At 32.6% G+C, this 22343-nt stretch overlaps 1 protein-coding gene and 1 pseudogene across 2 annotated transcripts in view; one reads left to right on the top strand and one right to left on the bottom strand.

Moving 5' to 3' along the window:
- Positions 1-22343, top strand: part of LOC115229990 (acetylcholine receptor subunit alpha-type acr-16-like) — a 918018-nt gene that overhangs the window by 676265 nt on the left and 219410 nt on the right. The window lies entirely within an intron of this gene.
- On the bottom strand, positions 20717-20813 carry LOC115220537 (annotated as a pseudogene).

Here is a 22343-nt window from a genome sequence, read left to right as displayed (position 1 = left end):
AATAAAAATTACATGTTGCCACTCGTGGGGTCTAATACTATTATTACCTTTCTATTAATTTAGTGGAGCCGTTTGAGAATGCATGAGGAACAAATAGATAGACAGACAGACAAAGAATTTATATATACATACACACACACACACACACACACACACACACATATATATATATCCATGTTGATTCGTTAGCTACTGCACGCATTTTTTTTCTCTCCTTCTTTCTGTGTTTTTCTCTCTCTGTGTATCTTTCTGTTGAAGAGCGTAGGCTCGAAACGTAAAGACGTTTTATTTTATTTCCTGAGCGCCATACTAATACAATTGCTCGTTGTTTTCCACCTGCCTTCGTCTTTGTTTCTTTTCATAAAGCTCCCGTTATATATATATATATATATATATATATATATATAAGAAGAGAGAGAGAGAGAGAGAGAGATGTGTATATTCGTATATATATATATATATGTATGTATATATATATATGTATATATGTATATATCACGCATACATGTATATACAAAATACATATTCATATATACATAAATATATGTCTATATATATATATATATATATATATATATTATATATATATAGTAGATAGATATAAATGCCTACGCTCAGAGTGGTGTGCCTGTAGAAACAGAAAACTGTGTATATGTGCTTATGAGCTGTGTGTCATTGTCTGCGCTTGCATGTGTGTGTATTTGTCTGTCTGTACAATTACGAAATGTAAATTTGAAAATTATTGCTAAAATTAAGATGATAGTCTTTGCAATAGAGTATTGACTTTAATGAGAGATATCAAGGCTGTAAAATTACTTGCGATAATATAAGACATTAAATTTGTCCCGGTGGTATTGCTTGTTCGTAATTTTCAAACTTTATTTGGTCCACAGTCTTCAATGTGTATATAATTATTCTCTAGGGTTAACCACTGAAATTTATCCTAATGATATAGCTATAACAGAAGTAAGAAATAGCTGCCAATGGAATGTATTGTTGTGATGTCATCTTCTGCAATTCAAAAATGAAAATGCAATAGTTCAGTTTGTATAGCTCTTTAAAAATTATACGTGTATATATTTATATCTGTCTATGGGAAACGTATTCTTTCTCCCCCGCTCTCTCTCTCTCTCTCTCTCTCTCTCTCTCAGTATATATATATATATATATATATATTTACATACACATGCACGCACACACCTTAACATGCATAAATATATACATATAAATGTCTGTATATGTATGTATGTATTTAGATAGATAGATAGATAGACAGACAGACAGACAGATAGACAGATAGATAGATAGATAGATAGATAGATAGATAGATAGATAGATAGATAGAAGGATGAACTGAAAATATCATTGACCATGAAGAATATGAAGGAATGATGCTAGAGTTGTGAAATTTTATATGCATTAATATCACCAGTAGCGACTTTTTTTGAAAATAGACACAATTTAGCATCGTGGTGCTGTCAAGTACCCGAAGGAAAAAAGGGTTTAGACACCCCCCACCCCCCACCAAGGATATTCATGTAAACATGGTTGCTACATTAGAGGATGACGCTCCAGCTTTATCAACAGTGCAAAAGTGGGCAGCTGAATTTATGAGGGGAAAGAAGAGTCTTGAACATGCCCAAGGTCTAGACGTCTTGCAGGTACCACAACCGAGGGAAACGTTGAGCGTGTTTACCACATAGCAAATGATGACAGGCGATTGAATCAATGAATTAATACTATTAACATATTCCGTGTGAGATATGCTAATATTCTACACAATGAACTTGCCATTACTGAAGTTCCTGCTCGGTAGGTGACACGTCTTCTAAAACTTATTCTAAAGAGCACCATTCGGATCACATCATAGGAAAATCCGACATTGTTTGAAGCAAATCCAGTTGGTTTCCTTTAACGCTTCCTAATCCAGGATGAGTGTTGAGTTCATCATTTTGAGACAGAGACAAAGAGACAATCCATGCAGAGAAACCACCACTCCTCACCTGCTCCAAAGAAGGCCAAAGTTGTTTCATTTGGAGGAGAAGTGATGACCTCGGCCTTTAAAAAGGAATACACTATCAATGGAGAGTACAATGTCAACTTGCAGTTACAAAGATCTACCAAAAAGAAACGCCCAGCAAAACGGACGAAAGAGGTCAGTCTTGTTTCATCAAGACAATGCTCTAGCACACAAGACCTTCGTTTCAATGGCTGCTGTGCGTGAGTGTGGCTCTGCTGATTTGGCTACATCTGACTATCAATTGTTCCCCAGCATGGAACATGACTGTCTTATTGACTGACAAGGGAGGCGCAGTGAGAGCCATTGATGAACTTTAAAAGAATGCGGAGTCATCGATGATCTGGCTATGCCTACTACTACAGGGAGCTTGCCTTCCGTATTAGTCATTAAGATAGTACTTTTTGTGGCAATTGAGTTGCTTTGATTCTCATGTCTAGCACTACTGGTGCTGATTGGTGCCCTTAATCACTTTAGCGATGTCTATATTTCTGCCTTTAGGGACTAAAACTGCGAATAAGCCACCCACATTAACATTATTCATATACATATATATATATATATATATATATATATATATATATATATATATATATATATATATATATACATTACGGATATAGGGTGAAAGATAATTAATTAATAAAATCTACAAATTTCACCTAGTAGTTTTTCGGTATGGAAAAGGACCATATTCGGTAAAAACTTATACGAAAAGTTTTTTATATGTAATTATAACAATAAGGGTTTTGCAACAAATTGCTTGACCACATACCGAAAATATAACCTTTGTTGTTATATATATGTGTATATATATATATATATATATATATATATATATATATATATATATATATATATATATAGATAGATATAGATAGATAGAGAGATAGATAGATAGATAGATAGATAGATAGATAGATAGATAGATAGATAGAGAGATAGATAGATAGATAGATAGATAGATAGATAGATAGATAGATAGATAGATAGATAGATAGATAGATAGATAGCCCCTCAGTCACCACAGTCTCCCTCTGCGATAGAGTGGAAGAGATAATCTTCCAATAAATAATCAACGAGAGTTGTCTGTTATGTTTTGTCACTGCACTACATTGTAGATTCCGAGAGAAGATAGGAGAAAGGGAGAGGAATACCATAACTTAATTTATGCGATATTCATGCGTTTGGTCCCTGCAAAAGGTGGTTCCGTTTCTGCGCCATCTTGAATTTTGCCATAATATTGTTAATTTTAATAATCGTTTTAACGAATCGTTTGAGGACATAGAAGTGCAACGCAACGATGCAGATTTTATCAGGTGAATTCATTAGTCTTGCGATAAAAGCTGAGTACTGTTCTCTCGTTCGTTAGAACATACACATTCACATGCGTGCATACACAAATATACACATACACAGACACACATGCACATACACGCATTCATACAAATATACGTGTGTGTATGCATGTGCGTTTGTGAGTGAATAAGAATGCATTGTACTAAAAAGAACCCATCATACCCTAGTGATAATAATATTGTTCGACACCGCTTAGGGGGAAGCTGGTCTTGGAAGATTCCGATATCGTTACGATTTGTAGTTACCAGCTCACGAAAAGTCTATCTCTTCATGTATGTTGTATGTAAAATATAAATACATATTTATATGCTATTCGGAACAGACAGAGACAAGGCAGTGTAATTACGGTCTCTTTGCAACCACATGGTTTCAGGCTCATTCCCAATACGTGTTACTTTGGGTAGGTGTCTTCTACAATAGCACCGACTCTATAATGTCTACTGAGTGAATTTTATAAGTGAGAACAGTACAGTATGGAAACCCCAAATCCCACCTCTCTGTAACAGTAGATCATACTAAAAGAGAGAAAGAAGTACGTGTATACATATGTTCTTGTGAGTGTGTATGTATATGTATGTATGTATGTGTATGTGAGTGTATGTGTGTGTGTGCGCGCATGAGCGTGTGCGGTCGTATGTGTAGATATGTATATACATTTTTCTATTTCTGTAAATGCTTTCTTTTAGAATGTTTCTGCCACAATATTGATCACTATCACTCCAGATCCAGGCAACTATAAAAAGAGGAACACTGTTACAAAAAGAACAGTGAGAAGAGACAGCACGCGACAGAGAGTTGTACGAGGGGCTGAAGAGAGAGAGAGAGAGAGAGAGAGAGAGAGGAAAGATTTGAATAAATATTTAATCATGAAATATAGAAATTAGCACGCGGGCTTATATAATAGAGAGATGTAGAGGGAAAGTTATTCATGCTTGGGTTGTCGTCACTTGTGAAAAATACGTAGCACTTGGCGTTTGTTGCAGATGAATAGACACTGATATATAGACCCATTAGACAAGCATTCAGATACATACATTAACAACGTGTCTATCTACATAAGCTTTTATAACCTGCTGGTGTTTCACTATGTTAAGGTGCCATGCTTTAAGGATTTTGATAGATATCTTCCGCAGTACTTTATCTGGTACATACTGAGTACATTGACACAGTTGTAAGAACGTAATATAAAAGTGCTTGGCAGTATTTAGTTATAAATTTCTACTCTATGAGTTCAAATTTGGCCGAGGTCTGTCTTGCTATTCTTAGCTTGTTAACTAGTCCTTCATAAAATGGAGGAGCATTCAAGTCATCTTTGACTGGTACTATTATATTACATATTTATAAATATCTCTATATATAAAGCTGAATTTGTCTGTGTGGCAGGTTGATAGCCTTCAACTAACACTATCTCCTCCGAGACCCTGCGGCGCAAGTTGACCAAAATTGAGAGTATGATAGAAGAAGGCTTGCTCTTCATTCCGTAGCAGATAATATTCAAATTGGACCATGTTAAGACCAAAAATTATTTATATCAAAAAGCTGCTTTTTTTCTAAGAAAAATACCATTTTTTACAATTTTTTGACTGCTGTGTTTCCATTTTTCGGTTTATTTCGACCAGAGAAATGTTCACTTAAAGAAAATAGCAAGCTACATAATGTAAAATTTTTGCTTTTCAAAAATCCCAATTCTAAAGGGTCGAAACAAACCCGAGCAACACCGGGCGATACTGCTAGTATTAGTATATATGTGTATTTATATATGCATGAATCATGAACAGATATCTTCTGAAATATAACTTTTCTACTTCGAATCACATTGAAAGTTTGAAACTGATAAAAATTTTTTTTTTATATCTGTAGTCCAGGGTTATTACCCTTTTAATTGAAATTTTAATGGAATTGAAATGTTTTCTGAAGCAGAGATACAATTTAAAAGAGAAAAAACAATCGTTTCATTACAATCATCGCAGTTAAAAGACTTTCCCTTGATATCGTTAGCTTGAATTATTCTTCTTATCTCATTAGTTGAATTCTTTTATTACAGAAAATCGGCACACGCGTCATTAAATGAAACATTTTCATGTAAATTTTTCAATGATATATTTTAATTTTAATAATTACTATAAAAACACGTTTGCATATACATTACGTTTTTTAAGAAATGTATTCTTTTCATACAAACGTCTCATTATTGGTGTGATTGTTGTTAACGACATGTCAGGCTTTAACAATCAGACAAATGACCAAAAGTGTTTCAGTCTTGACCACTTTGTCATATTTTCAAACATAGTGTATATAGGACTACTTTTGACAGTGTGTTCATCTACTCTTTTAAGACATTGTAAAATTTGTGGAAGATTTCGGTGCTAGTTTCAGTATCGCGTGTGATTACATGACGTCTCCTTCATTGGTTTGCAAATAGCATTCGGACATGTAATGACAACCTAAAATCGCACTCGTACGTGTTGGAATAAATTATGTAAAGTCACTGCATATCTCAATTTTTACAATGTTATGCGAACGAGAATTCTACGTCTTCATGAATAGGACGTCAACCTGTTGCACGTTCCATTGTCAAATGTCAACTGCGGTGGAATTATTAATTCAAATCTCTCCGAGATCAACTTTGACTTTCAGAATTCCAGAGTCGATAGAATATAAAGTATGGATGTGGTCGATTAAATATTCCTATAAAAGTGAATGTAATGTTGATAGACCTTAAGATAAATTAGCTGCTGTCTAATCCTGACATTTAACTTAACTGAAACGTTTAGAATTAAATTTGCTGTCCTAAGGAACATTTGCTTGTACATTTGAACTTATACTTAGGAGTTGAGCATCCTATACGAATTATATTATCAGTTCAAAAAATGGGCTCGTATACTTGTAGTAGCAACCAAAAACAAATAAACAAATCACAGAGGATAACTCCACTAGGTGAGTAGACTTACCAGAAATAAGAACCATATTACTTTCAAACCACACCATGCGGTTTTAACTTATTGGGACTAACCAGGGTGTAAGCAAATAAAAATTGACAACAATAGCAACGACAATAATATCAATAACAACAATAATAAAAATATAATTGTAATTTTAATGCTTCCGAAGCCCACAGAAGCTTTTAATGGACCGTGCTTTCTTTAGATCTGTTAACGGTGAGAAGCAGATTAGAGATAAAATTCTCCCATGAAAAGTATTATGTTCGACTGCAGATAATATTCCTGAATAATCCTTTATCTATTATCGATAGCTGGATACAGTGGGATAATATTGTATAAAATGTACTTCTGTGCAATACAGGGAAACGTTAACATATTTTGCGCCAGCGAGCTGTTCGTATCCATTCCCTCATACCACATGAACTGAGAACCAAAGTGAAATTTTTGTAAAAGTAGACGTTCAAACTACAATAAGTAGTTGCTAAATTGTCCTCAAAACTACATCCTTCTCGATTAAAGAAACCACTGCATTGGATAGTTTAACCAAGGGTACATTACTACGAAAACAAAATAAACCATGATTTGAATGTCTGTGATCATAAGCGTTCTTGATTGATATAGAACAAAACAGCAACAGAAATCGTACGAGACATTATGTAGCCGTTGCTTAAATAAATGCCAATTCTCCCTCAAATCATAGCTTTACATCTTAAAAAAAAGGAAGAGCAAAATAAAAACGGATGCATGAAAAGACAGGATGATCACGCCTGGAATGCCTTTGATCGTTTGTCTGAGTAATGAAAGATGACCTGGAGCCAAACAACAATAACGACCATATGAATTAGCTGTGAATTTCAACGTTCACAGCAGCTATCTATGAAGAAATAACATTCTATTCTACTGTCGCGTGTGAATCTTTGTAAAGCATCAAAACTAATCAAAACTACTTGTCTGTTTCCTGAATGATGTTTCAATGTTCTACAACTAAATTAACCTCTGGTCTTAACCTTCTCCTCTACTTACTTGATAAACAGATAGATGCTCAATCCGACGAGAAGCCTTTCCCTACACAGCTGCTCATCCGGCTAAAGCTAGCTGCCTAATCTTCAAATCACACTTCACCACTCTAAGAAAGAAACACGAATTAGATAATGCAGTAGTCTCAGATATATGAAGTCTGTTTTTAATTAAAAGACTCATTAAAAAAAAGTTCAATTAACATATGCTAACAATGAGCTCAATACGAGTCGTATGCGTCAAATTTTATTCGCCTAGTGACGAACGTTTTCGAAGACATTGTCACCTTTGATTTCGATTAAATTAAATGGTTCCGCTCCTGCATACGATATCTGAAAATAAAATGATGATGCTTTAATGATAAGAAGACTTTTGATTGAAGAGGCACTCATTAGGACTGAATTGAACAATAATAACAACAATAGCAACAGATGCAGGATGTATTTAATGTACTGCCCAACTAACAGTAGGACAATTCTAACAGAGCATCAACATACCTCTTAATAGATTCTTCGAACTTCTCTTCAAAATAACAAATTCACTGACTATTTTGTTTCGTTATTGGTTACTTCACAAACAGAGATTTTATCTCTACTGTTTAAATTTATCGCGCTCGTCACGTCAAATAAGCACTTCACTATTTGTATTTCACAACTATTTATTCAATGATTATTAGTATTATAAATCTTTCATACTTCAATTTAGAAAAGTATTATTATTGTTGTGTTAGAGTGTTTGATCGGCTGAATCGTTAGAGCATCGGACAAAATGCCTTGCGGATGTTTTTCCCTCCTCTTTACTTTCTGAGTTCAAACTTTGACAAGTACAACCCTCCATTAGATCCTTTCAAGATTGATAAAATAAAGTATTAGCCAAATAGCAGAGTCGATGGTATCTACTAACCCACTCCTTCAAATTTCAGGCTTGTGTGTTTGCAAACAGCAATCCTTGTTACTATGGCTAGTCGTGTATGGTTATATATAAGTCCAAATCAAGTGAAATAGAATTTGGTGAAGCAAAAATTGAAATTACCTCTTAGTTTCGGTTCCCGATAAGAGCTATTGAATTCATTTCTTTCTTGAGATCGAAACCAAATATTCATAGATGATAGGGATGAGTTCGGATTGTCAATATATAATATTGCTAGCTAGTCAATCGATTTAAACTGGAAATCGAAATCTTTTCAAAGACATAGTACACCAGATACACGATGTATTGTAAATATGAAAAAAAATTGCAATTCTCAGACATTTTCCCAAACCATTATTTATATAGGTAAGGTCAAATGGTTGTTACTAAGAACTACATAACGATCTCAGAAACCTATATATTCTACATATCAATAGATAGAAAAATGGATATATATATAAAGAGAGAGAGAGAGAGAGAGAGAGATAGCACAGGCGTAAGAAGATTGTAACGCAGCATATGGTCCCGGGGTCGGTCCCACTGCATGGTACATTAGGCAAGTGTCTTCTACTATAGTCTCGGGCCGACCAAAGCACCGTGAGTGAATTTGATCACGGAAACCGTTTGGAAGCCTGTTGTGAAAAAATGTGTGTGTGTGTGTGTGTGTTTCTTTGTGTCTATGTTTTTCCATGCCAGCGCTTGACAACCGATGTTGGTGTGTCTATGTCCCAGTAACTTGACGGTTCAGCAAAAGAAACCCATAGAATAAGTATCAGGCTTTAAAAAGGTGCTGGAGTCGATTCGTTCGACTAAAATCCGTCATGGTTGTGTCCTAACATAGCTGAAGTTTAATGACAGAAACAAGTAAAAGATACACACACACACACACACACACACACACACACACACACACACATATATATATATATATATGCAAAAGTGTAGTAAGTCCGAAACTTTGCTTTTTTAGAAAATGAAAACATAGTTTCACCATTCCGTAGCAAAAAAAAGTTATACTACATTTTAACAACATTTGGCATCTTGGCATTTGAAGCAGCTGGAGATACGATAGTTTGACCAAAGAATCGGCTCTTGCAAGCAAAAAACAAATATTGGAAGAAAAAAAACCGAATTTGGCCAAATTTGGACATACGATATTTTAACATAATAGAAACGATTTGTAAGTGAAATGCGTTATTGATCTCAGCAGGATTGGAAATCAGAATGTAAAGGACCATAACTAAACACTGCATAGCATTTTATCCACTACTCTTTTTTTTCTTCTTTTCATTTTTTTTCTTTTGCTGAGCGCCGGTTTCCTCCTTTTTTTTTTAATGAAATATAACAAAAACTTTAGTGAAACAGCCAACATTTTCTCCCATTACTATGGCCAAATCATGCTTTATGATAATTCTATGAATGCCCTCACTTAAACTCACGGCTGTAGATTTAAATCAGTTTGAAATGTCACATTTTTTTGTTCGATTCATTCTCTTTGATACGTAAGTAGTGTTTAAAAATTACTTTACAATGTATTAACTTTTGTAAATTTATAAATTGTCCACTAATGCTGACACTAATGCTTCAAGACCGATGAAATATTCAATTTTATTATGAAGCGCGTAAAAGACTAAGCCTATAGCAGGATTTATATCTATGCAGTGGAATTACTTCATGTATATCACAACTTCGATGCTATAAATATTTAGTCACCCGATTTTGTTAACTTTCTGATTTCTGATGTTTTTGTTTTGCTTATAAAACATGTTTAGATCTCAAAGGTGTTTCATCGGTCTCTAGCGAAACCGCTAGAGTGATGGATAAATTGAACTGGGTGTAGCGAGCTGTATTTCTAATTCTGTGATCAGATTTCGCCGAGGTCAATTTTGATTTTCATCCTACTTGTGCATCAGTTAAGTATTAATGTGGATTTGTTGGACTGTCTCTTTCTATACAAATTCGGTGGCCTTATGAATATGTTATAAAGCATTATTAACATTAAGTCGACAGAAGGCCGAATTGATTGATCGGCTGACAAAACATTCCATGCAATTTAGTTATGTGTATTTTTACGTTACAATATTAATTCAACTTTGCCTTTCATTGTCACTGGATAAAAATATGTCAGAGGGGAAAATGAAACTAGTATAAAAGTGCATGGGCTCCTCTAAACTTTTTTGGAACAGTATACATTTTGTGATGGGGTTGACTTTGTTTTAAATCTTCTATATTATGGAGTAAAATCTACATGTGTGTTAAGAAGATTTATACACGGCTTTCAACATGCGTGTCCATATCCGGAATTTACAAATCATTATAATCAAATATCATTTGGAGCATTTTAAAATGTTCAATATATACAAGAAGGAGTCAAAAATTATCTGTACTTTGGCTAATACTTTCTTTAGACTGGTTGTATGCCTTCAACGCTCGCGTGCTAAAAGGTGACTCATTTTTGGTTACGAAATCGAATTTGGACTTTGGTTGCTACAGATTTTATTTCTTTTGTGTTACAGAGTAAGCATGGCTGCACCGCTGGATGTATGTACCAAAGAACAGAGATCAGTGAACCGATTTCTTTGGTCTGAAAGTGTGTCAGGGTATGTAATTCATCGCAAGCTTTCAGAACAATGCGGGGACACACTCTACTGCATAAAATATGTATGAGTGGACTGAGAGGTTTAAAAGCGGCCAGTCAAGCGTGAAACAGGAAGAGGAATTAGGTTGCCCATCAACTTCCAAGTTTCAACAAGCTTGAGAGGTAATTCTGGAGAACCGACGAGTCACCATCGATTCCGTGACATGAATTTGGATCAGAGATCGCATTCCCTCCAGGGCCAGTGCATCCAGTCTGCTTTTCATTGAGCTTCATGCGTCGGTAGTGCAGGGCTTGGAATGATATACATACATGTAATACACGCACACACACACATATATATGCATACATGTGTGTGTGTGTGTGTGTGTGTGTGTGTGTGTGTGTATGTGTGTGTGTGTGTGTGAGCGTGTGTATTTAAGTCTTACCTTCTTTGTTTAAAATTAGACTAAATCGAACAATTCACAGATGTATACCGACATCATAAAAAGATAGAACCACTTTGCTGTTATTTGAACTAAACCAAAAGAAAAAGAAATTAAATTAAATGTAGAATCGACCTCGTTTACCCCTCACGTATGGCTTCGAACTTTTATATGATATAAAAGTTACCAAATATTTAGATTCAATAAGAAATTTTCCCGTAAGAGTACATTTAAAAAAAATTGAATTGCAACGTAAAGTAATATACTTTTCATTTTGTACAGGATGTAATATAGTGCGTGCTTATTCCAATGTTGTTACTTGAAGGTGTCTGCCTCCGTGCGTGTATGAGATATATATACATATATACACATGTTTATGAATATACGTTTATATGGGAAAATGCTTGAATTCAAGAACACCAGAATTGCTAATTGGACTCAATACAAATTAAATATAACTACAGAGCAAATATTGGGTTCCAGAGAACCACTATATAATTTTAGCGAAAGCAGAGAACTTTTGCAAAAACCTTAACTCTATAATATATAATATGCATACTTAACAATATTTCTGTGTTGTTTTTTTTTGTGTACATGTGTGTATATATATATATATATATACATAGATATACATAGATATATAATATGTGTGTGGTCACTCATCCTGCTCCCTCTCTCTCCCCCCTCTCTCTCTCTCTCTCTCTCTCTGTATATATATATATATATATATATATATAAAGTAAGCAAGCAAAATGAAGTATAATATGTAAAACGCTTTGGCAGTAGAGTGCTCGATAAACAACCTAATAAATTCATGCTTAGAGCGACAATTTAACATAAAGTTTGTTAACATGGAAGGACACTCGAAAACAAATACTGGCTACAAATATTAAGATATATTCTGAAATGTATTCATATATCTTTCGGAAAAATTATGAATTATATGTATATTATATTTATTGTAATGAATAGCAAGTATTTACTTTCGAGTCTCTTTTCCTGTGAGAATGTTCAAATGTGTGTGTGTGCGTGTGTGTGTGTGTTTGTGTGTGGTGTATGTGTGTGTGTGTTGTTTATTGGTTGCCATAGTGGCAAAGACATGTACAGAAATGCCAAAGCAAGCAAAATTTGACGAAGAGAAAAAAATATTAAGAAGTCGAAAATATTCTAGCTTTATAAGAATATGGACAAAACTTGTTAAAATAATTCTGAAAATAATTTAAATATATGTAAAATATAAAATAACTGAGACATTTTATATTTTTCATGAAAGTAGCTTAAAATCAATGAGAATTAGGAGAAGTGAAACACTAGGTGTTTAGAAGTTCGTATTGGGAATGATGAGACAAGCGTAGGTGTCAGACTTGGCTGAATGTTCATAGAGTTGCTAGGTAACAAAGAACTATAAATAAAAAGAAAATTGTTTGCACTATGTTAAGCAGAATGAGATTTGGGTAGACACGGAATGACACTGATTGATATACACTGGTACAACAGCATAGAAAGAGAAAGAAGGAAGGAATGGGCAAGAAAAAGTTATATATGTATAATACTACACAAGCACCTCCGTAAACAAATATAAAATCAGATAATAAGGAGAGAAAATGGAGCAAAACGTAATGTACCTAGTACGTGACGCCATGATAAATCGTTAGCCACTACACACACATTTTTTCTCTCTCCTTGTTTCTCTCCTTGTTTTCTGTGTCCCTTTCTGTAGAAGAGCGTAGGCTCGAAACGTAAAAGACTTTTTCTATTCCTGAGCGTTATACTAATACATCTGTTTGTTTTGTACATCGCCTGTCTTCGTCTTTTGTTTTTTTTTCCGTAAAATCTCCCTATATATATATATATATATATATATATATATATATATATATATACATATATGTGTGTGTGTGTGTATATTGTTTTATTCTGTTACTTGAGAGAGAGAGAGAGAGAGAGAGAGAGCGTATGTGTACAAGAGTGTATTACAAGAAATATGTAGGTTACTGTTTGAGTGTCTTCTGCAATGTGAAATAGGTTGCCCTTCGCCGCTACTACCACTGATCCCTAACTTCTCTGGGGTTTTTTTTGGGGGGGGGGGGGTTATGTACCTTCATCTATAACGCATCCGTCTACCACCAGTCATGTTTTAACGTCACCATTTCTTGTATGAATTTCGTTATGGATATAAGCTATTCTTTATCGTCAAAAAAGTGCAATGCACAGCAGTGGTAGGGCAGAAATCAATCCTGTCGCTTTTTTTTCATTCCTCTGCCTATATGTGTGTGTGTGTGTGTATCGATATCCTCATCTATCTCCTTCACTATACGTGTGCTTGTGTGTATGTGTCTCTGTGCATGTGTGTGTTTGTGTACGTATGCATGTATATAACAACATTGGAAAGAGAGTGCAATAGCTGCATTAGGAGGCTAAGAACGAAAGAAAGACTGAAAAAAAATGCTCTCAAAAGCGGTTGGTTAAATACGCAGATAAATTGATAGAAAAGATTGACACGCTGAGAGAAAGAGTTTATGTAAGTAAACAGTTAAATAAGAGGAGGAGGATGGTGAAAAAGGGAGGAGAACATAAGTAAAAGGTGAGATGTTAGTAAAAAAACGAAAGATAAAGCGCTCTGCAATACAGAGAGAGGAAAGAGAGATGGGGGAAATTAGAAAGACGATATGAAATAACAGTGGTGTAGAGAGTAAATGAATGATAAAAAAATAATAATACATGTATATGTGTGTGTGTGTGTACATATATGAGAAGTGCTGTGTGTATACCGTAACGCATTTTCGATGACTTCTTGTTAATTGCATTTCATAAGCTCGCGTATAACGTGTTCAAATTGCCTTTAGCCAGAACATGGCTACTAAAATTTTCAAATAATGTACCACGTATATCGTGTCTTTATGTTGGCCTCCATAATTTGTATTCTACTGGGAACTCCATTACTTTCCTTTTGCTTTGTATTTTATTTTGTTGTCTCCAGGAAAACTTTACAGAAATATGCACTTACTAACAACGTCATATTAGATAAGAATAATCACTCTAACGCCTTAATCTTGTTATTATGTTTAACTATGTTACTATTTGAAGACGGCTCCATGTTGCTCATTTTGTTTATCATTTTTACTGTTTGGTTTTGTCAGGTTCATATTTCCAATTTTTTATCTCCCTTTTCTTCACAACTTCTTGCGTGTGTTAAGGTGAGTCTCATAAGAGACTCAAAGCTCTGATCTTATAAAATTCGTCAAAATGAGAAATAATTCTCACTCTTGGATTGGGTTACTGCTGTAGTTATTTTGTTTCAAGTTATTACCGTTGTTTAACCTCAGTTCAACTCTGATCAACTGAGAATACTTTTAATCCAAGCATAGAGTGACCTCAGAGTCGTATTATAGATTAATCTTATTAGTACAGTAAATAATTACACTTTATGACTGTATTCAGTTCATGACAATCAGTCCATTTTCCTTTCCGAGTATTTTGTATCTGGAACCGCATTATCCGAAGGTGTGCCCTTCCTTGTTCGACGCAGGTGTGAACTGAAGGTGATTTGCTTTATAATTATTACAGATCTGAAGAAAACTTACTGGCTTTGCTGTTCTTGTTTGTAATGGTGGCGGTGTTACTTAGTACTCTGTTTCGCACTAATCAGGCAGTTCTATGATCAACGGTATAAAACATGTATACTTCGTCCTACATGTACTATATACAATGAATCCAATGTTGCATTAACCAAACGAACCATGAGTGTTAAGAGAATGACGTGCGATTTGAGAACAGTTTGACTGCTGTAGTTATTTCAAGGATTATTCTTTGGCGTTCTCATTACTAAAAGAAATATTTGCCGGCATTTTGTTTACACTCTTTCACGTTATTAGTTGAAAAACCCACCAAAGGATTTTGATTTTTTTGAGATTGATAAAATAATTACTAGTCAAGTACTTATATCGATTTTATAGAACCATACTATCGCCTTGTGATAATGTCTGAAATTAATATCCGATGAATCAACGACGTAGGATGTAAAAATTAGTGCACAGGCTGTCAAAATAGTTTCCACTATTTAAATATATTCTTTTATTTTCTAGGGTCAAGTTCTTCTGATGCCGACTTTTCTTTGCATATGATGGGAACAATAAAATGTAGTTTTCTAATGATTTCTACCTTCTATATTCCTCGTGAAACCTGGATCGGCTCCTGGAAAGTCTTGCTAAAGGTTGTGTTGATAAAGTATGTGTAGTGACACAGATTTCTCACCATGCCATAATATACAACCAGATGGAAAGCCTATATAAAACTGTACAGAAGTCTACCCATGCAACTGATACACTTCCATCAAGGAACAGCAAGGCCTAGCAATTACAGCACAGCACTGCTGCCGATTAAAATAGTCTCCAATATATGACTGATTCTGATAATTTTTTGAGAACACTCGAAGATGGAAAAACAACGATGACCTCCATAGGATATGAACGAAACCTGCTTTAGATATTTTGTTTTTCATTTGAAGTTGGCACACATTCATAGACATAATATTTTGTGCATCAGAAATTAGTTACGTGACAAGAAATATAGAGTGACCTCAGAGTCGTATTATAGATTAATCTTATTAGTACAGTAAATAAATACACTTTATGACTGTATTCAGTTCTCTCATGGGAACTCAGACGTGTATGCATATATATATATATATATATATGTACAAATATATACACGTCTACATGTGGTAATGTGTATGCAAATATATTCACACATATGCACATGTATATTTAAAAATATACAAATGCACATACGTACTTCTCTCTCTCTCTCCTCTCCCTTTCCTGCCTCTCCTCTCTCTCTTCTTCTCCTCCTCTCCCTCTCTCTCGTTATATATAAGCGTATGTTTAGACATACACTCTTCACACACACATACATATAATACACAACACTCTCTCTCTCCATATATATATATATATATATATAATATTATATATATGTAAATACATATATACACACACACACACACATATATATATATATGTTATATATATATATATAATATATATATTATATGTGTGTGTGTGTGGTGTGTGTGTGTGTGTGTATGTAATTAGTTAAGGACTAATTACTACACAGGTTGACCCACTTCACCTCATGCCAGCGGCGAATAAAGACTGTGTATATCCGTTGCAATTAACCTTCAGCTAATTAGGTGTGAGCGTGTGAAGGCACTTGTGGTTTTTTGTAAAATTTAAACCATCGAAAATCAACCACTCGGTCAATTACTAACTCAGACAAGCAATCAATGATATACAATATTGTCTACTGCACTCAAATGAATCTTTCATGAACTTGAGAAACATACGTTGCATAGTAATTCCAATGAGAATATGCACAAGATATTTTCGTTGTATTTCATAATCTACATAGACATATAAACAGACAGACACACATTCACACACACTCACACACACACATACACATATACGAATGCACATATAAGCAACCATATATACATGTGTTGCGTTCACACAGACATATTTGTCTGATTTTCTTTGAAGGTATACGTATCTATGTGAATATATATATAGGCTGTCTGGTAAGTAATTTGCTTACCAACCACATGGTTCCGGGTTCATTCCCACTGCGTGGCACCTTGGGCAAGTGTCTTCTACTATAGCCTCGGGTCGACCAAAGCCAAGTGAGTGGATTTGGTAGACAGAAACTGAAAGAAACCTGTCGTATGTATATATATATATATATATATATATATGAAAAAAAAATCAAGATAGAAAATGCTAAAATAATTTTATAAAGAACATTTCAGTACCGGTTTCGGTCATTTTGAGACCTTTTCAACTGTAACGATTAAATAATTAAATTTAGAAAAATTAAAAGAAACGTTTTTTTATAGGAATATTTGTATAGTGTTCACATATAAGTGGCATTTTCCTTGTTTCTGCCTTGCTCTGTCTCTCTTGTTATATATATATATATATATATATATATATATATATATATATATATATATATATATAATATATATATATATAATATTAAGTAAATTGGAGATAAAACCACTATTAGGCAAATCAAACTGTGAAAATCATAAGCCAATACATAGAAATAAAATTAATTAATAAGATTTTTTAAAATATAAAATATAAGATCCCAATTAAAATTTTAAATTAAGTTAAACTTTTTTAAATTACTTAAATTAATAATTTAAACTTATAAATTTTAAATATATATATATATATATATTATATTATTTTTTATTTATTTATTTATTTTTTAATTAAATAACTATCAAAAAGTATTAAAAGTTTAATATAAGATAATCTCTCTCTATATAAACGGCAGTTTGTCTGTGCGTGTTTCTGTGTGTCTGTTTGCTTGTACCCTCACCCTGACCACGGCTTTCAACCGATTCTGATGAAACTTGACACGCACATAGCCCAATGTCATAATTCAAAACTAACGCAGCGAAAATTTTGAAAAGTTCCCCCAGTTCTGAACAAAATCGATAAATTCGACATGGGGTCGAGAATCATAAACACAAACCACAAACTGTCTAGGAGACGCAACTCCACCTTTTTTAATAAAAAAAAAATTTACCATCATTTTTTTCCCATTTTTTTGCTATTTTTTGGCTATAACTCTCTAAAAATGCTTTATAGTTATTTCCCTTACAAACCTGAGCAACGCCGGGCGATACTGCTAGTATATAATATGTGGCTGTGTGGTAAGTAATTTGCTTACCAACCACATGGTTCCGGGTTGATTCCCACTGCGTAGCACCTTGGGCAAGCGTCTTCTACTATAGCCTCGGGTCGACCAAAGACAAAACCTCGCTAAGCTAAGTATAAATTTATATTTAAGATTTTTAAATTTTAATACTTTATAAGTCTTATGGTATAATATTATTGTTTTTTTTATGTAAAATCGTTGGTTATGTAATTATCGTAATTTTCTATATAATTATTAGATATTAACTTTAAGTTTATTCGTAGGAATTTACTTAGCGATAGATATATTGTTTGATAGCAAGTATACGAGTTGTTTAATGTTAGGTTTCATGTATATACATGTATTAATAGCATTAATTGTAGTTTTAAATTTCTTATAATTATTATTATAACTTATATATTGTCTTTTTAAATTGATAAATGGTAGTTATATTATTCCCATTGATAAATATATTTATAGTATTTAATTGATACTATATAACTACGAATTGATTATTTCTTTAAGTATTTTAAATATATTTTTGAAAGTTATTATTTAGCCAACGAGATATAAAGATAGTTAATTTGCTATAGCGTTCGTTTAAGATTGTTTGTTTGTATTTTTGAAATTAGCTATTTCATCTTTAATATTTTAATATTTTTATTATTAATATGAATAATTAATTTATTAGGTCTTTTTTATATGTGTATATATATTTATTTATAGAGATAATTTTAGATCTTAATTCTAATATTTATATACATTTATATATTTTCATTGATAATTTATATATTATTTAAATATCATATTTTTAATAATATGAATAGTCATTTTTTTGTAAAATATTTATGTAATTAGATATTGACTATAACTGATATTAGATTATTGGTGGGTTTCTTACCTTAAAAATTAATACTTAAAAATTAAATTAATATTTAACATTATAATCGATGTTTTGACATAATCATAATCGTTAAGTTTCTAGGTTGATGATAGAGTTTTTTTATAAGAAAAATTTTATATTATTTATTTCTTAAAAAATATTGTTTAAATATTTCTGATTATTTATTAAAATATTACAATTAACCTGAAGATTGACTGTAACAAAAATTCGAATTATTAATTGAATTTAAATTATTGTTATTCGAATTGGTTACGGGCATGAAACGATCGTAGTGGTTTTACTCTTTATCTTATATTAAACTTTTAATACTTTTTGATAGTTACTTAATTGAAAAAAATAAATAAATAAATAAAATAATAATAATTATATATATATATATATAAAATTTATAAGTTTAAATTATTAATTTAAATAATTTTTTAAATTTTAACTTTAATTTAAATATTTTAATTTGGAATTTTATATTTTATATTTTTTTATATATTTTATGAATTAATTTTATTTCTATGTATTGGCTTATGATTTTCACTGTTTGATTGCCTAATAGTGGTTTTATCTCTAATTTAATATAATATATATATTTATACTATAAAATTAGATTTAATCCTAAATCTAATTTTTCCCTGTAGGTTTGGATTTACTCCCTAATATTATTATATATATATATATATATATATATATATATATATATATATATGTGTGTGTGTGTGTGTGTGTGTGTGTATGTTTGTGTGTGTGTACGTGTGTGTATTTGTGTGTCTGTGTTTGCTCCCCCAACATCACTTGACAACCGATGGTGGTGTGTTTGCGTACCCGTAACTTAGTGGTTCGACAAAAGAGACTGATAGAATAAGTACTAGGCTTCCAAAGAATAGGTCCTTGGGTCGATTTGCTCGACTAAAGGCGGTATTCCAGCATAGCCGCAGTCAAATGACTGAAACAAGTAAAAGGGTAAAAGAATATATATATATATATATATATATATATATAAGTTTGTGTGTTATACTGTTAATGTATGTTTATATTTGAATATGTGTGTGTGTGTATGTGTGTGTGTGTGTGTGTGTGTGTGTGTGGTTATGATGAATCCAATTTGTACTGTAAAACTTAAGCTTCACTATTTACGTACAAAATAAAATCCATTGGCATTATTGATGTGGCCAGTCATTTCAATGCCCTCACCACACACAGACATACACACACCCGCTCAAGCACATCATATGCACACACATACATAAAGCGTAACTTTTATTAACCAAGTGATGTTATACAATGGAGCAATTGTTTCAGTGCACCTCTTCGAAAAATCGTACTATTGTAATGCAACTTCTTATTAATCAATGAAACATTTACTTCAAGAAACTTTTGTTTTATAAAAAGCTTAGTGACTGTACTGTATTGAGTACTTTCTTGAGTTATAGACCACTTAATTCGTGACCAAGGCTATATTTTGTATATGCATTGCAAAGAGAGAGTGTTCAGTCCAATGCAGGCATTACATGTATCGTGCTTATGTTGTTTTAGGTGAAAGCACAGATGCAGCAGAGAAATATGTAGCGTCCCCAGTCTGTAGTGTCCATTACCATTATGAGCGAGAGATGGCATTTGCGATGGTAGAAGTGGTGAATAGCATTTTGGTGAGAGTTGAGACTGATGGTATTTTGGGGCAAACATATATACATACATATATACGACGGGCTTCTTTCAGTTTCCGTCTACAAAATCCACTCACAAGGCTTCAGTAGAAGACACTTGCCCAAGTTTCCACGCAGTGGGACTGTACCCAGAATCATGTGGTTGGTAAGCAAGCTACTCACCACACAGCCACTCCTGCGCCTAGAAAATATGGAACGAATTTGCGTGTCACCCTTGCACAGGTGCCATGCTAATCTTATCTGTATCGTTCCAATTTTAGAATATGTACCGCCGTAGCTACGTATTGTTTTAACCTTTAAGAGGTGGCGATTGAAGAACTCGATCCTCGTTCATTTGCGCTGACATATTAGTGTGATTCTTTATTCATTTTTTTTCGTGAAACAAGAGAAAATCTAGGAATTATCTGAGTCGACAGGCAGCCTTACGGATCGCAATCATCGAGAATGATTCATGCTTTTGGGAAACTCATTAATGAGAAACAGAAACGAAGAAGTTTTTGAATTTTATTTTGAATTTAATTAATAAAGTTAATAATTAATAAAGTTAATAATTTTTATAAAGGTCTTATCAAATTGATCTATGATTCTGTAGTTCTTATTTCCAGAATAATGCAAGTAATTAGAATTCATATTTAAAATCACTTTAAGGCTTTATAGTTTGTTTTTCTTTTTGTTTTTGTAATTGCTCAATTTACCTTTACATTTATATTGTATTTATGCATTGAGACACGGGCATATTTTTCGAGTTCCGTTCATCCATCTAGAGTATTATTGTATCTGATTCAATTTTAAAAATAAGAAGAAATTAGATATTAGAAAATTGACTTCACCTTCAAATGTCGTATCATTTTAGTAGGGTGTCCAAAGATAAACAAAAAAAAATTACAGAGATTTCAAGAGTAGAAAAATGTTTGGAATCCAGGTTTTACTTTACGTTTTGTAAATTGCAGTACCTACTCTCGATCCTAATGTTAGAAACGTAACATATTTCAAACGAAACAAATATTGTCTTAACTACTTGTTGAAGAATACAGTTAGAATAATTTTTATAAAGGTCCTATCAAATTGATCTATGATTCTGTGGTTCTTATTTCCAGAATAATGTAAGTAACTATAATTCCTATTTAAAATCACTTTCGATTTGTTTTAAAATTATTTATGTATAACGTGAGTATAATTTGGTTGGTCGTAAAGAAAATTACGGTGGCAATGCAAAATATTCATTTGTTATTTTCTAGAACATTAACAGTATAAAATTTAACACATTTAAGTATTTTTAGTTGCTTTTTCATAAGATATTTGTGGAAATGAAGTAAACAAATTACATTATTTTTTCTTAAAATATCGCCCTTCGTTTTATTATTTTAATTTCATTTACTGAATTTAGCAATTCAATTCACTTTTATTATGTTATAAGAAATAGATTCAAAATACGCATTATTGTTGATAAAAAAATATACTACGCAATTAGATGTCAGCTTATCTTATTTAAATTCAAAATTTAATATAAGACAAAATGTTATAAATTTTATGAAAAAGCAAATGTTTCAATTTAATACAGTGTGATTTTATTTTGCATTTATGTATATCTAAAATTAACCCATTAAAATATATAAACAATTATTTTATGAAATCGCTATTGTGCTACAATAGTTTAAATTTAACCTTAAAATACATTTTCCAAGTCTCCTCAATAATACCTGATATTAACTAATACAGACTCTTCGATTTAAATTCAGAACCCACATATATTACACTTTCATTCATACAAGCACACACAAATACGTACATTAATGGATTAACATATAAAC

Source organism: Octopus sinensis, linkage group LG1 (genome assembly GCF_006345805.1).
Source record: "Octopus sinensis linkage group LG1, ASM634580v1, whole genome shotgun sequence".
Classification (NCBI taxonomy): Eukaryota; Metazoa; Mollusca; class Cephalopoda; order Octopoda; family Octopodidae; genus Octopus; species Octopus sinensis.
The sequence above is the reverse complement of the archived record's forward strand: the minus strand, read 5'-3'. Positions and strand labels throughout refer to the sequence as shown.